The following is a 15,647-nucleotide window of genomic DNA, read 5'->3' as shown; positions in this document are numbered from 1 at the left end:
GCATGCTCTTTGAGCAGGGACCATCTCTTGCATGTTTGTTATATGCGCTGTGTGCGTCTGGTAACATTTTAGAAATAATAAGTAGTAGTAGTAAGTGTAGTAGTAGATGGAGTAGTAGTAGTAGGTGTAGTATAGTAGTAGTAGTAGATGACAATGAAATAACCTACTGAAGCCCAACGTTACTTTTTTCCAAGTTTGAATGCAGTAAAAAAGTTGCTGCCTAATGATTGGACTGTCTCTGTTGCCATCTTATAAGCAAACTTTTAGAGAATGTTTCCAGAGGCATATTTAACTTAGGGGAAGAAAAGTATGCAGAAAGCTGGTGTTTACAAATCTTCACACCTACGTTTCCAGCAAAAAAAAATAAAAAATTGTACCCACAGGAAAAGCAGATACAAGGGGTCATGGATCTAGCAGCTTTGTACATGGAGTCAGTTTCAAATCAAAAATACATACATACTTCTTCTTTGAATACTGGTGCAAGTCGGGCGCCATTTTAAAAACATGGATGTTCCTAAACTGCCATAATGGTATCTGTGCCCTTTTTTTTGCCCCATTCATAGTTCAGATATTTCCATTTGTAAGATAGATATCCATGCTGGGTGATCACCGCATATGGACATCCATTTCTCATGTATTTGAGTTTGGACTGATATATTTTATTTGGCAGATTCTGATGTAAAATTCTAGTATCATCAATAACATGCCAATCTGGACATCCTTATTCTGAGCTGACATCTTTTCTAAAATGCTGTTCAAAATGTAACTTTGCCTTAAGATCAGGTTTGAAAGCTTATTTTGGTTTACTTTATTTAATTTGATACACCTCCTACATTGCTTTATCAAGGCAGTTTGCAATGAATTAACAAGCACCAAGTCAATTTTACTTATGTAGCTTGTTGATTTTGAGACCTGATCAAGGATTAAAATCAATGGGAAGCATTTTTGCATTGGAACTGCAATTCTATTATCTTTTGTTAATTTGCCAGCTTCAAGTTTGGAGAGAACAGTTGAAATAATCCCATGAAAAAGCAAAGTCAAAAAGCAAGGAAAGCCTTTAACTCTCTGACTTCCTAATTGATGTCTTTAAGGACACTGATCTGTCTTCCAGCTGTTCCATGTGTTTTTGGACTTTTTTTTTTTTTTACACTGATGCAGAAATTGCCTGTCAGAGAAAGAGAGAGAATATTTTAGGGTTCAAAGAAGTACAAGTTTAAAGGATGTACTTCAGCTAGGAGTGGTGTTCTGGTACATGTCATTTTAGAATTCATTGCATATTAGGGGGGTGTCCTCTTTCCTCTCCAGCGGCAGGTTGTTTCTACCTCCCTTCCTGGCCAGGGCAAGATTCTTTGGTGGACTCTAGGCAAACAAGAACATGGGGCTCTCTTCATAATATGTTTTCCAAAACAAGGTCCTGTATTGTTCTGACTGTAGAGGAAATTCAGTAGAGGGAAAGCAGTAGCTATGAGGTGCTGCGGGCTAAATCCTCCTTCTGACTGGCGAATGATACTTAAGAGGAAGATACACATACACCAGACAGTCTTCTGTGCGTAAAGGTGATTTTGCAGGCTCCCTCCCCACCCCTTTTCTCATCCCAGTAGCTGAATTAGCTGCGCAAAATTAGCACATCTAAGGATGCCTATTTAAAATCTCATGCACGAATACAGGTTGTCCGGGATGGTACTTGGAGAGACCTCCCAGGAAAGGGACTTGGGAGTTCTGATCGACAAGTCGATGAAGCCTTCTACGCAATGTGCGGCGCCAGCAAAAAGGACAAACAGAATGCTAGGAATGATAAAGAAGGGGATCACGAACAGATCAGAGAAGGTTATCATGCCGCTGTACTGCCGTACATGAAGAAGGGCACGGTACTACTCAAAAGGGTCCAGAGAAGAGCGACTAAGATGGTTAAGGGGTTGGAGGAGCTGCCATACAGCGAAAGATTAGAGAATCTGGGCCTCTTCTCCCTCGAACAAAGGAGATTGAGAGGGGACATGATTGAAACATTCAAGGTACTGAAGGGGATAGACTTAGATAAGGATAGGTTGTTCACCCTCTCCAAGGTAGGGAGAATGAGAGGGCACTCTCTAAAGTTGAAAGGGGATAGATTCCGTACAAACGTAAGGAAGTTCTTCTTCACCCAGAGAGTGGTAGAAAGCTGGAATGCTCTTCCGGAGGCTGTTATAGGGGAAAACACCCTCCAGGGATTCAAGACAAAGTTAGACAAGTTCCTGCTGAACAAGAACGGGCGCTGGTAGAAAAGAACCATCAACGTTAATAATCAACTACAGACCTATAGCATCCATCCCACTTATTGTAAAAATCATGGAGGGATTGGTTCACACCCAACTGATGGAATATCTCAACCAGTTCTCTCTCCTCCATGAAACTCAATCCGGCTTTAGACCTTTATTCAGTACGGAGACAGTAATCACGGCTATCTTAGACCATCTGCAACTATTGTTTAGCAAGGGCCTCAATGCCCTGATCTTGCAATTCGATATGAGCTCTGCCTTCGATCTGGTAGACCATGAGAAATTGCTTCAATGCCTGGATGCCATTGGCATCAGGGATGAGGTGTTAAACTGGTTTCAGGGCTTCCTTACATCTCGTACCTATCAGGTACGTTTCAACTACGATCTCTCCGATACCTGGAGAAATTCTTCCGGTGTGCCACAAGGGACACCGCTATCCCCATTGCTTTTCAATGTCTACATGTCCTCACTGGGCATGCAACTGACCCAGCTAGGGATAAAACTATTCAGTTACGCAGACAACTTTACGCTCATCATCCCATTTGCTAACTCTATCTCGGAAACCATTCCCAAGACAACTGAAGCAATAAATGTGATGGAACAATGGATGACAGACTTCAAGCTCAAACTTAATTCAGAAAAAACGAAATTCTTCATTGCTTCCCCTCACCCGTTTGACACCAAAACCCCACTAAGCATCAACGATCTTAATTACCCTATTCAGTCCACCATGAAGATACTGGGTGTAACTCTAGATCAGTGCCTAACCATGAAAGACCAGGTGGACTCCTTAATCAGAAGAGGTTTTTTCACTCTCTGGAAACTGAGATCCGTTAAGTCTTATTTCGATACATCAGCATTCAGAATCCTGGTACAATCCCTCGTACTAAGTCAACTCGACTACTGCAACATCGCCTATTTAACAATTTCCCAAAAGAATATGCGACGTCTGCAGCTTATGCATAATGCAGCGGTCAGACTTATCTTCGGGTTAAAGAAGTTTGATCACGTGACTCCTTATTACCGGCAGTTGCACTGTCTACCGACAGAAGCACGCATAAAGTTTAAGTTTGCCTGCATCTACTTCAAAGTACTATATGGTCTAGCCCCTAAATACTTAACAGACCTTTTCACCTTCTCCACCAACAAACACAAGAGAATCTCTCACCTGAACTTCATTTTCCCCCCCAGTCAAAGGTTGCAAATTAAAAAAAACACTACGAACACCTTCTCTCACATCAAGCAGCATTATGGGGCAAAGATCTAAAACAATTGCTCTCGCCCTCCACTTACGAGGAATTCAGGAAGCGCCTAAAAACATACCTATTCCTGAGGTACCTAGACAACTGACCCACACTCCACTCTTAACAACGGTTTTCTTGACCTATTTCTCACTCTCTTCTCCCTTCAGATCACTCATTTTGTACCTCTTGTAATCTTTTGTAAACCGCATAGAACTTCACAGTATTGCGGTATATAAACTGTTATTATTATTAGTCTCGGTTAGGGTGCTGGTCTTTGACCAGAGGACTGCCGCGTGAGCGGACTGCTGGGCACGATGGACCACTAGTCTGACCTAGTAGCAGCTATTCTTATGTTCTTATGTGGTCTGATTGTCTTTGCTATAGACATTATGGAGGCCTGCTTCAGAACCATATTGCATCTTACTTTATCACTACAAAAGGAATTTTATAGAGCTGAGTTAGATGCCAAGACGAAAAAGTTAATAAACAAGAATTATATGATGAAATGTGGAAGTAAAGGCTATATTGTGTACCTGAAGGGGAAACAGCTGTGTGGAGTACCAGGTAAAAGTACAGGGAACACAGGGATGTGCCTGAATCCATGGCCCAACAATTAAAGTAACAATCTGCTTTTGGAACAGTTCCTGCTATTAAGAGAACAGATGGCCAGATGGTAACAGAGCCTAGAGGAAAATAAGGTCTTATAACTTCTTTAATGGGCGTTCCAAGCATGGGTGCTTCAGAACTTTTTCTTTCTAAATATATTCTGTCGTCTTCAGGCAAAATAAACTTTGTTCCAGTTTTCTTGCAGGCCCTTTAGAATTGCTCTTCAGGCATTTTGGATTGTATGCTGTTCTGTAAACGCATTCCACTAGCCACAAAATATCCTGATGATTTAATTCCAGCTCTTCTTTCTGTATACTCTCTGATCACTTATCCTGCTATTTTTGGAAGGAATAGGAAGCCTTCTAAATGTATAATGCATGCTAACTGTTCATTATGAGGATAATTTTGTAAGCAGGCACCTAGATCAGGGGCATAGCTATTGTCAAGTGAGCCCAGCAAAATCCCAGGGTCACCCAATGATAGGGGCCACCTGTAGCTGAACCCTCCCTTCCATACAACAGGTCCGGCATCTCTTGCCCTGCACCCAGCTGCTTACCCACCCACACTTACATTTTTAGGTTTCGGGATCTGCGCATATATTTTGTATGCAATTCCAAAAAGGAGGCCCAACCATGGGAGGGTCATGGGTAGATCAAGGATATTCCTTGAATTTGTGCTTGCTGTTATAGAATAAAGGAGATCTGTGCCTAATTTAGGCATGTGGATTTACACTAGAATTTAGTTGGTGTAAGTCAATGGTCTCCAATCTTTTTCATGTGAAGGGCGACATAGTTAATATGAGAAAGTTCTGAGGGCCACAAAAAGATGTCAAGCTTACACATACTGTACTACAAATTTTGTAAACTGCTTAGGCCTGCTTGTTCAGACTAGGTATTAAACTTTAACATAGTAGAACAGCAGATAAAGACCTGTGTGGTCCATCCAGTCTGCCCAACCATACATGCTCCATAAAATGATTTAATTTAAATGGACCTTTTTCTTAGATATTTCGGGGTCAGAAATATCAACTGCAAGAGACAAGATTTTGGTGTAGTCCTCTAGGCTTTTTTGTAGAGGGGAGAATCAATATCCAACTTGTGCCTGGAAAACTTATGCCTTAAGTGTCCGGTGGTTGCGTCCACAACCGCCTTCAGCTCTCACCTCCTCCAGCATCAGACACAACCGCCATCTTACATCAAGCAGTCACGCCAGGAGAGGTGCCGAATTTCATGAGAGTTCATGAGATTATGTACACACACAAGCTGCACTGCCTCCAATGGTTACCTTACGTTCTGGAACGTTGCCCGCCCCACCTCTGCAAACCCATGCAAGCGCCCCCACAGCATCTGCACGCAACTGTCCTCTCCACTACACCTCACAATCATGCACAGATGCAGGAAAGCGCCTGCGTGAGGCCACAGAAGCGAGGCGAGCAACATTCCAGAACAATGGTAACATACCGAGGGCCCCAAAAATGAATACTAATATTGATTCTACAACACTTCAAGAGCATATTTTAAAAAGTCATTTTATAGGGAGTCATGTGATGTGTTGAGAGAGCAAGACACTGGTTAAGGCTATTCTGGGACCCACGCTTCAGCCGACCTAAAAAAACACTTGGCAATCACTAAAATCTGGAGGTCTGCTAATTAAAAGACTTTCTCACTGCATGGACAAGTTTGTAACCAAAGTTGGAGGTGAAATGTCCGGGAAATCAACATGAGAAGACAAAGACAAACCACGCAGCAATGAGAAAAAGGCAATGGAGTCACGACTATTACATTCTTGGAGGAGCAGCTTGCGCCAGTGGTGTCTATGGCTCTTTCTCCGAGGCTCAATTTGCTGTCCTCGCCAGGACTGCATCTCTAGAACAATGAGCCTCTGACTTTAATGCTCACATCACAGGGATGATGAGATCTTACCGAACATTAAGAAGGAACTACAGGAGCAAGCCGCAAAGCTTGAGGAGCTGGATAACCAATCAAGGCAAGATAACTTAAGGCTCATAGGACTCCCTGAAACAAATCCAGAAAATTTCTTGCTGACCATATTGGAAAAATGGCTGACTAAAGAGTTTGCATGCACATCACTTAGGCTGTGCCATCGAAATTCAATGCCAATTAATTACTCTGGAATTCAAAGTCACTGGACTACCAATTTGGGATTCTCGCTTCCCAAGGACCTGATTGAAAATATAATAAAAGTCTTAGCTCCCTGTGGAAAATGCAATACAAAATCATTTTGAGACTTTATGTGGCACCTCAGAAAGCATCTTTGCTTCAAATTACTGTAAATGTCAAGCTAGGACCTCTTTGGGCCATATGCTATGGAAGTGTCCACTCACAGCTGCGTTTTGGCACCGGATGTTTACTTTTACATCTAATATTTGGAAATTTCCAGTCAAACCCACAGCCCAGTTTATCTTTGGAATTAGCCTTGCCACTGGACTATATAAGAGAGGACTGAAGAAGTTTGTTTAATGGACTTACCTGATGGCCCTTAAAAGTATTTTGCAGACTTGGAGAGCTAATATGAGTGATACATTTGTTAATAATGGAAAAATGTGCAGTTCAAGACTTCTCGGCAAGGGGAAGACGATTCCAAAATGAATGGGAGCCCTTTTGGTCAACCCTATTGCCAGCAACATGCAGCAGAATATTGAACTTAAGAGTATAAGAACATGAATATGAAAAAAAGTGTTATTTAATAGTTCCTTATTATCATTATGAGCATAGTTTGCTATAACAAGGGCAGGGGGTGGGGTAGCAGGGGGACTATAAGTGCAATCCAGTGTGCTTTGAGTTAATTCATCTTTACTTTTCAACAGGGTACATGGGATAATGAAAAGTTGAGTACTGTTTCACTGAATGTAGAAGGAGTTTTGTACTATTTTGAATTTGCTCAATAAAAATTATTAAATAAAAACTCAACTTTATTTTGGATTGTAAACAGTAAAAAATTCCGTAACACACTTAAGAGATTATTTGCAGTTTGCATGTTGAAGTTAACATTTACAGGAATTGAAAAGCATTTCAGCCAACTGTTTGAGGACCACAGTGGAGGACTTTGGAGGATGCATGCGGTCTTAGAGCCACATGTTGGAGACCACAGGTATAAGTGCTAGTCTACAAATGGTGCCTTACTTTGAGTACCATTTATAGAATAGCACTTATCGTGCTTTTTTCGGTGCTGATTTTTTGGCACCGTTTATATAATTTGGTCCTAATTGTCTAAAAATTTTAAAAATAAGGAAGTTTTAAATTTTTGGTAGAATATCATATCATTTGGTTCAGACCCAATTACCAAGAGTAAAATATTCCACAATTTTGCTACCTGACACGGAAAGATAGGCATAAAGATGATTTATATTTTAACTTCTTTTCAGAGGGAAAGTTTACTCTAACTTGGTCTTGAGAGTGGGATAATTTATACACAGAAGGTCTTTATGTCATTTGTGTCATGCATGAAGGAGTTGCCCTGAACAGAATTCTATGAACGAAAGTATATATCTTGAAATTAATGTAGGCCTTGTTCAGCAGCAACCAATGTAATTTGTTTAAAAGAGAGGTTACACAGCTGGATCTCATTGCATTACAGATTAGTCTGCCTGTTGCGTTTTCCAGTAATTAGAGAACAGCCAGAATATAGTGCATTGCAGTAATCTAACTATGACAAGACAAGGGCTTGCGTTATGATTTTTAAGTGATCATATGTAAAATATTTTCTAATTCATCTTAGATGACAAAATTTCCAGAAGACGCTGTTTAGAAGTAGGTTTAAATGAAGATCAAATGACAAGGTGGAATCTAGGATAACTCCTAAGACTTGCAAAATGTCTAAAATCAGGTTTGACTTATCATACCGAAAATGCTTCTCCAAGTGTGATTCTCTAAAGGGCTTTCCAGCACTGATTTTTAAGCATAATTTATAGAATTCTCCCCTTGTGTCTCTGTAGAGCACTATGGGGTACTTTTTATTAAAGTGCGCTAACCGATTTAGCACGCACTAAATTCTAAGGTGCCCATAGAATATAATGGATGCATTTAACGCGCTAAATTGGTTTGCGTGCCTTAATAAAAGGACCCCTATGTGCATCTGGTATGTTTTATATAAATCATGATAATAATTATTATTTATTCATTACTTGTTGGAATATTTCATTTCTATCTCTATCTCTACCTCTGCCTTTTTATTTTTATTTTTCATACTGTTTCTTCAGGTACTTTAGTTAGATTGTGAGCCTTTGGGACAGTTAGGGAATTTCCAAGTACCTATCTTATTTATTTAGTTTTTATTTATTGTATCTTTAATGCATCATTTTTGTAAACCGCTTAGAAACCTCACGGTTATTAGCGGTATATAAGAATTAAATTAAATTAAAATGAAAATTAAATTTTAATATTCAGAGTATTCTATTTATAGTATGCTTTGATATCTCTTTTAGATTAGATGTCGAGGTGCCAATGAGCTTTGCTGACTACCAGGGCAGTACAAGATTAGCAGAATGAGGAGGCATTGCAAATTTTTACAAAATAAATTTGTTGCATTCTAAGTTTGCTGCTGCAATGTAGGGTCTCTGTGTTCTATTTGTGACTGCCCCCAACCACCTACATGGTTTTACTAAAGGTAAGTTGTGCCAAATGAATCTGATAGAATTTTTTTATTGGGTGATTGGAGAATTGGATGAAGGGCATATGCTAGATGTAATTTCCTTAGATTTCAGCAAAGCCTTTGACACGGTTCCTCATAGAAGGCTCATGAACAAACTTGATTGGTTGAAGTTAAGATCCAAAGTGGTGAACTGGATTAGAAACTGGTTGATAGGCAGATGCCTGGTGGCTAATGGAATTCACTCTGAGGAGGGAAAGGTAAATAGTGGAGTCCCTCAGGGATCGGTGCTGGGGCTGATCATGTTCAATATGTTTGTAAGCGACATTGACGAAGGGTTAGAAGGAAAGGTTTGCCTTTTTGCTGATGATACCAAGATTTGTAACAGAGTAGACACCGAGGAGGGAGTGGAAAACATGAAAAAGGATCTGTAAAAGTTAGAGGAATGGTCCAATATCTTGTAACTAAAATTCAATGCAAAGAAGTGCGGAGTAATGCATTTGGGGTTTAGAAATCGGAAGGAGCTGTATGTGCTGGGAGGTGAGAAGCTGATGTGCACGGATGGGGAGAGGTGATAGTGATCTAAAGGTGAAGAAACAATGTGACAAAGCGGAGGCTGTATAGAGAGAGGTGTAACCAGTAGAAGAAAGAAGGTGTTGATGCCCATGTACAGGTCGATGGTGAGGCCCCACTTGGAGTATTGTGCTTAGTTTTGGAGACCATAAGGACATAAAAAGACTTGAAGCGGCCCGGAGGAAGGGGACGAAAATGGTAGGAGGTTTGCGCCAGAAAACGTATGAGGAGAGACTGGAAGCCCTGCATATGTATACCCTAGAGGAAAGGAGGGATAGGGGAGATATGATTCAGATGTTCAAATACTTGAAAGGTATTAACGTAGAACAATATCTATTCCAGAGAAAGGAAAATGGTAAAACCAGAGGGCATAATTTGAGGTTGAGGGGTGGTAGATTCAAGAGTAATGTTAGGAAATTCTTCTTTACGGAGAGGGTAGTTGATCTGTGGAATACGCTCCCAAGGGAGGTGGTGGAGAAGAAAATGGTAACAGAGTTAAAACGAGTGTGGCATGAACACAGAAGATCTCTAATCAGAAAATAATGGGTATATATTGAAGGAACTAGGGTCGGTACTGGGCAGTCTAGTATGGTATGTGTTCCGTATGTGGACATTTAGTTGAGGACAGGCTGGGGAAGGCTTTGATGGCTGAAATGGTTAAGATGGGCTGGGGTGAGCTTTGATGGAAACTCCAGTGGATAGAACCTAAGCACACGGCAGGGCTCTGGGTCTGTGGCCCAGAAATAGCTAAGAAAAAGGACAATTTTAATTAAATGATTTTTTTATGGAGCATGTAGGGTTGGGCAGACTGGATGGACCATTCGGGTCTTTTATCTGCCGTCATTTACTATGTTACTGTGCAGGAAGTAATAGGATGGGGTTGTCTTAAAATAAAATAAAGCTAACATGCACATGCTTTAGCTCTCCCTTTAAAAAATACTTGTTTTATTCCTGCATCTTTGCACTTTGGTGCTCCTGTGCCATACTTATTTACCGTGGTGCGCTGGCCCTGATTCCAGGTATATGTAAATTAAGGTCCATATGTTGTTGCCAAACTGAGCTTGACTCTGATTAAGCTGGAGGCCCAAAGGAGTGAAAGAAACTACTGAACAAAAACTAATAGTCATAATAATAATAGTAATTATATTCCATTTCCCTTTTGTCCTGTGGAAGATTTTGTGCATACTGTGTGACTAATCTGTAGCCAGCTGTCCTCTCTTGAGATAGCTGGATGGAGATCGCTAGGGTAATTCAGTTCTGTTCTGTATTGCGGGCTTTTATGCCACCTTTCTAGTCCAACCAAAACAACTGAAACCGATTTACAGCAAATGCACAATCAGATGAGCTATGTGATGCTCTCCTCATTCTCTCTCCTTATACACCTCTCAGAGAACTCTGTTCCTCAGATAAGTCACTCTTAGCGTTACCCTTCTCCTCCACTGCCAATTCCAGACTTCGTTCCTTTCATCTAACTGCCCCCTAAGCCTGGAATAAATTAGCTGAGTTTGTCCGTTAAGCCCCTTCCCTTCCCTTGTTTAAAAGCAGACTGGAAACCCACCTTTTTGATATAGCTTTCAATCCTTAACTCTACTCCTCTGCCCTCCAACCCAGCCCAATTAACCGTTCCCCTTAACTGTATCCATGACATCCTCTTTGTCTGTCTTGCCTGTTTAGATTGTAAGCTCTTTTGAGCAGGAGGAAAAGGATCTAAGCTATGTAAGCAAATAGAATGTTAGGAATTATCAGGAATAGAATGGAAAACAAAGATGAAAATGTCATAATGCCCTTTTGTCACTCCACGGTACGGCCGCAACTGGACTACTGTGTGCAGTTCTGGTCGCCGTATCTCAAAAAAGATATAACGGAATTAAAAAAGGTACAGAGAAGGGCGACAAAAATGCTAAAAAGTTTGGGACAACTTCTCTTTGACTAAAGTGGCTAGGGCTCCTCTGCTTGGAGAAAGAGACAGCTTACGGGGAATATGATAGAGGTCTATAAAATACGGAGTGGAAATGGTGGATATGAATCACATGTTCACTCTTTCAAAAAATTCTAGTACTAGGGGACATGCGATGAAGCTACTAAGTAATAAATTTAAAACAAACTGGAGAAACTATTTTTTCACACAGCGTGTTATTAAACTCTGGAATTTGTTGCCATAGAATGTGGTGAAAGCCATTAGCTTAGCAGGATTTTTAAAAAACATTGGATAATTTCCTAAAAGTCCATAAGCCATTATTACGATAGACTGGGGAAAATCTACTGCTTATTCCTAGGATACATAGCATAAAAAATTATTTAGGCACCTAACTTAGTAGGTAACTACTCTGAGATGCTTACGAGAAAACAGGCATGCTTAGGGATGGATTTTGGACATGGTTTGACTAAGGAGTACTCATTTAGGCCAAGAAAACCCTGGCACAAATGGACGTGCATCTAAGGATTCAATGCCTACTAGTGTGATTCTATAAATGGTATCTAGCAGATGATTGACAATTGCGCTCAATGGCGCATACAAGTTGGCGCAGTTTATAGAATCAGGTCTTCCTTGCTCTTCTATAAAATGCACATGTCCTTTATAGAACAATGGTTAACACCAATTTTTAAGCACTATTTAAAGCAGTGTCTCGCAAACTTTCCGGCTGGTGGCACACTAAATCCAGTGCCCCGGATGGAAGGCACCCGGAGGTGCACGAACGTCAATGCAATGACATCACACGCATGCGTGACATCATCACGTCAATGTCCGCACATGCGCGGAGACCCATCTGGCCACAACCTGCTTTGGTGGAGGGATCTGAGAGGTGCGGAGAGAGGAAAGACGTCGGCCAGGAGGAGAGTCATCTGCGCCAGCCGACTTCCTACAGGACGTGCCTCTCACCTCTGTCTAAATATCATCTTTTTTTTGTAAGTTATTAGATTTGTGCTGCTTGATTGAAGTAATGCAGTAAATGAGCAGCTGATATGTAATTTATAGGTTGAAATGTAATGTAATGTAATGTAATTTATTTCTTATATACCGCTACATCCGTTAGGTTCTAAGCGGTTTGAAGAAAATATACATTAAGATTATAAATGAGAAGTAAGAAGGTACTTAAAAATTCCCTTACTGTCCCGAAGGCTCACAATCTAACTAAAGTACCTGGAAATTAATAAAGAAGAGAAAATAAAGATGGTTGAAAAAAGAAAAATTCTATGTGAACTTATAGGATGGAAATTAAACTGACAGTGAAGAACTGTATGAAAAATACATATGGAATGCAGTTAGAGAGGGTAGGTTACAATCTATTGATGGTATTTGTTTAATTGGAAGGTGTTAAGGTGGGTAATTTGGGGGAAGGTTATCTGAAGGTAGGTGAATCTTCTGGAGGTAAAAGAGGAGGGGTTAAGATATTTGGATGAATTTTTTGAAAAGCAGGGTTTTGATTTCTTTTCTGAATGTTTTGAGGTTGTCTGATATTGTCATAAGATTGGAGATGGAATGGTTGATTTTTGCTGCTTGTGTTGCCAGAAGGTTGTCAAAAATGGTATAATCCTATGATTTCTGTTGATGTTTGGGATCTTTATGTTGTGCAAATCCTGAAATATGTATGTAATACTGTGAGCCGCCTTGGATAAAGGCAGATTAAAAATGTTTTAAATAAATATAAATAAAACTCAGCTTGTTTTAGCACAGGCTCCCATTTTATGCAATAAGACCCTGTGCTAAAATAATCTGAGGTAAAAGAACTCAGATTCACAGTAGCTCAAGTTTTATAACTACAAAAAGGCAGTATACAAATCCCAGTCTCTTTCCCTGATGTCATAATGCCTTGGTCCACCAATAAAAGCCAACCTTATCAGTGATGTCACAATGGCTTCATTGTTCTATACTTAGCTAAAGTCTGATATTGTATCGGGGGAGAATATGAAGCAGTGGTTAGAGGTACAGCCTCAGTACCCTCAGGTTGTGGGTTTAAACCCCATGCTGCTCCTTGTGCCCCAGGGCAAGTCACTCAATCCTCCACTGCCCCAGGTACATTAGATAGTGAGCCCACTGGGACAATAGGGAAAATGCTTGAAGTACCTGCATGTAAATCACGTTGAGTGTAGTTGTAAAACCACAAAAGTCAGTATACAAGTCCCTTTCCCTTTTCTCTTTGAAAACTAGGCAAAGAGGAACCATGGACTGTGCAACTAGGCTGATAGTTTGAAAATTGCCCCCCATGTCAATCATTTGTATTTGTGCAGCTATTTTGTGGTAGCGGAGTGAAATACAGCAAAGGGGGAATTACCCAGGACTACCTAGCAATCTGTAGATGACTGAGCTTCCTTGTCAGGATGATGGGTTGCTGCTAGTTTTATTATTAGTGCATGTCATTTTGGATGTGGTCTGGCTAAGCAAGGTCTTTGGTTGCTCTTGTCTTAATGTAAGACAAGACAAGCTTAGAGAATCTAGGTATTTCCTAGCCATGACTGTTCATCACATCCTTGGTTGCAGAACTCCGGGCCATGCTGTATGGGGCACTGTGCTAGCAGTGGTAGGGAAGGCAGTTGAGGCCATGGCTGCTTGGAAGCAGATGTCTGCATGTCCTAGACAAGCACATGCCAGCGTGTGCTATAGTGAGGAAAAGTCAGTCAGCTGTTGGTTGTACGTGTTGAGCAGGCTGGGGACAGTGGAGCCTATGCCTCAGCAGTAGAGGGGTGAAAAGAAGTCAGCCTGTTGGAGATAGAATTCCTATTTTATCCATATACTGTTCCCTTTGCCACCCCAGTCCAAGAGTGCATATTCTTTCCAGCTTGTTGAACTGAAATTTTATAACAAAAAAAAATACTTGAAATTCCCAACTAGTAACTTAATAAAATGTGTTGAATATTTTATTTATGACTATCTGCCCAATATTCAGCGCTATTTAGCCAGCCAGGAACGGTTTGTGGCTGGCTAAGCACTAGTATTCAATACAAGATGGCCGCCAAATATTAGTGCTTAGTAGCTAGCCCGGTCATTGGCTATGCTGTGCAACATAGCCAGTTAGCTCCAGTATTTATTGGTTGATCGACTAAGTTTAGCAGCCAGATAGACCTGCATAAATAGCAGGTTTAACTTTGGCCACTAAAACTTAGCCAGCCAGCCAAAGAATATCTGCTTAATGGCTATGTCAAAAGGGCTAGCCCCCCACCCCAGAAATTCAAAGCTGGTCACTGGATTCAGCTTTGCATTGAATTTCTGGATTTGCTGCTGACAGTGGGAGATAGCTGGGCTGCCTCCCATGGTCTGAATATCGGACTCTTTAACTTTTAAAACAAAGAAAAAGTGACAGAGAAAAAAAAACATTATCCAAGACTGAAAAATGGCCATAACTCTAGGCTGCATTTATTATCGGAAGAATCCCTCCACCCCAAATTAATTTTGCAATCTGAAACTATTTCTCAAATAGTCTTGTTAACTTTATATTCATGACTGAAACTTCCTTCCTTATAGGGGCTATAGCTGCTGAAATTATAGCTTCCCCAAACCTGGCAGGCCCAAGTAACCTAAGCCAGCCTGGGGGGATCAAAGCCATCTGTTCTGCCAGTTCCAAAGGGTTTCAAATCTGTAAATGACCTATTTGGTTATTTATATTTTATAACAAAATTGGAAACCTGAAATATACTTGATCCTTTGGGCTTAGTTAAAGGCACAGCTGGTAGAATCATATCAGTTATTTTGAAGATAAAGATCTTTTAGGATTTTTTTTGTCAGACTATCAGCTGTAATTTGAAATTATAGTTGTTTCCTTTATAAATGTGGCCCATTGAGTGAAAAGACACTAAGGGCTCCTTTTATGAAGCCGGGTTAGCAGCTTTATCACACGCACCTTTTTAGTGCACGCTAACCGTCACGCTAGCTGAAAAACTACCGCCTGCTAGAGCGGCTGGCAAATTAGTGCGCGTTATTACGCGTGTTAAACCGCTAAAGCGGCTTCGTAAAAGGAGCCCTAAATGTGGGGTGCATGACTTCTTTATTCCGCAAGATAGAGGGATATCAATTACACTGCAGAATTTCTGCCTTGGGTATGGACTAATTACACCTTTAAAAAACAAAAAAATGTTTATAAGTAAAAAAGTAATTAACCCCAGAAATCACATGTCCCACTTTGAGTATGTGCAGTTATTATGTTGTAGAACATGAAAAGCATCAAAGTTGTGAAAAAAATAGCTTAGTCCTTTTCCACTGACCTATAGTACACAAAACTTTAAAAAATGAAAGTGGCCACTCCACACTTTTATAGCTATTATAACTGTTATTTTCAACCCCAGTTTTGGTACCTTGTCGCGCAGCAGGCACATATTTTCCCTGTGGTGTTCAGTAGCAATTGGATGAGTGTGTAAAGTGTGTTTA

General features: G+C 40.5%; 1 protein-coding gene across 1 annotated transcript in view; it reads left to right on the top strand.

Moving 5' to 3' along the window:
• The window catches only part of IL17RD (interleukin 17 receptor D), a 111,087-nt gene that overhangs the window by 44,855 nt on the left and 50,585 nt on the right, over window positions 1-15,647 (top strand). The window lies entirely within an intron of this gene.

This window comes from Geotrypetes seraphini, chromosome 17 (genome assembly GCF_902459505.1).
Source record: "Geotrypetes seraphini chromosome 17, aGeoSer1.1, whole genome shotgun sequence".
In the NCBI taxonomy this organism is placed as follows: domain Eukaryota; kingdom Metazoa; phylum Chordata; class Amphibia; order Gymnophiona; family Dermophiidae; genus Geotrypetes; species Geotrypetes seraphini.
This window is presented reverse-complemented; position numbering and strand designations above follow the sequence as displayed.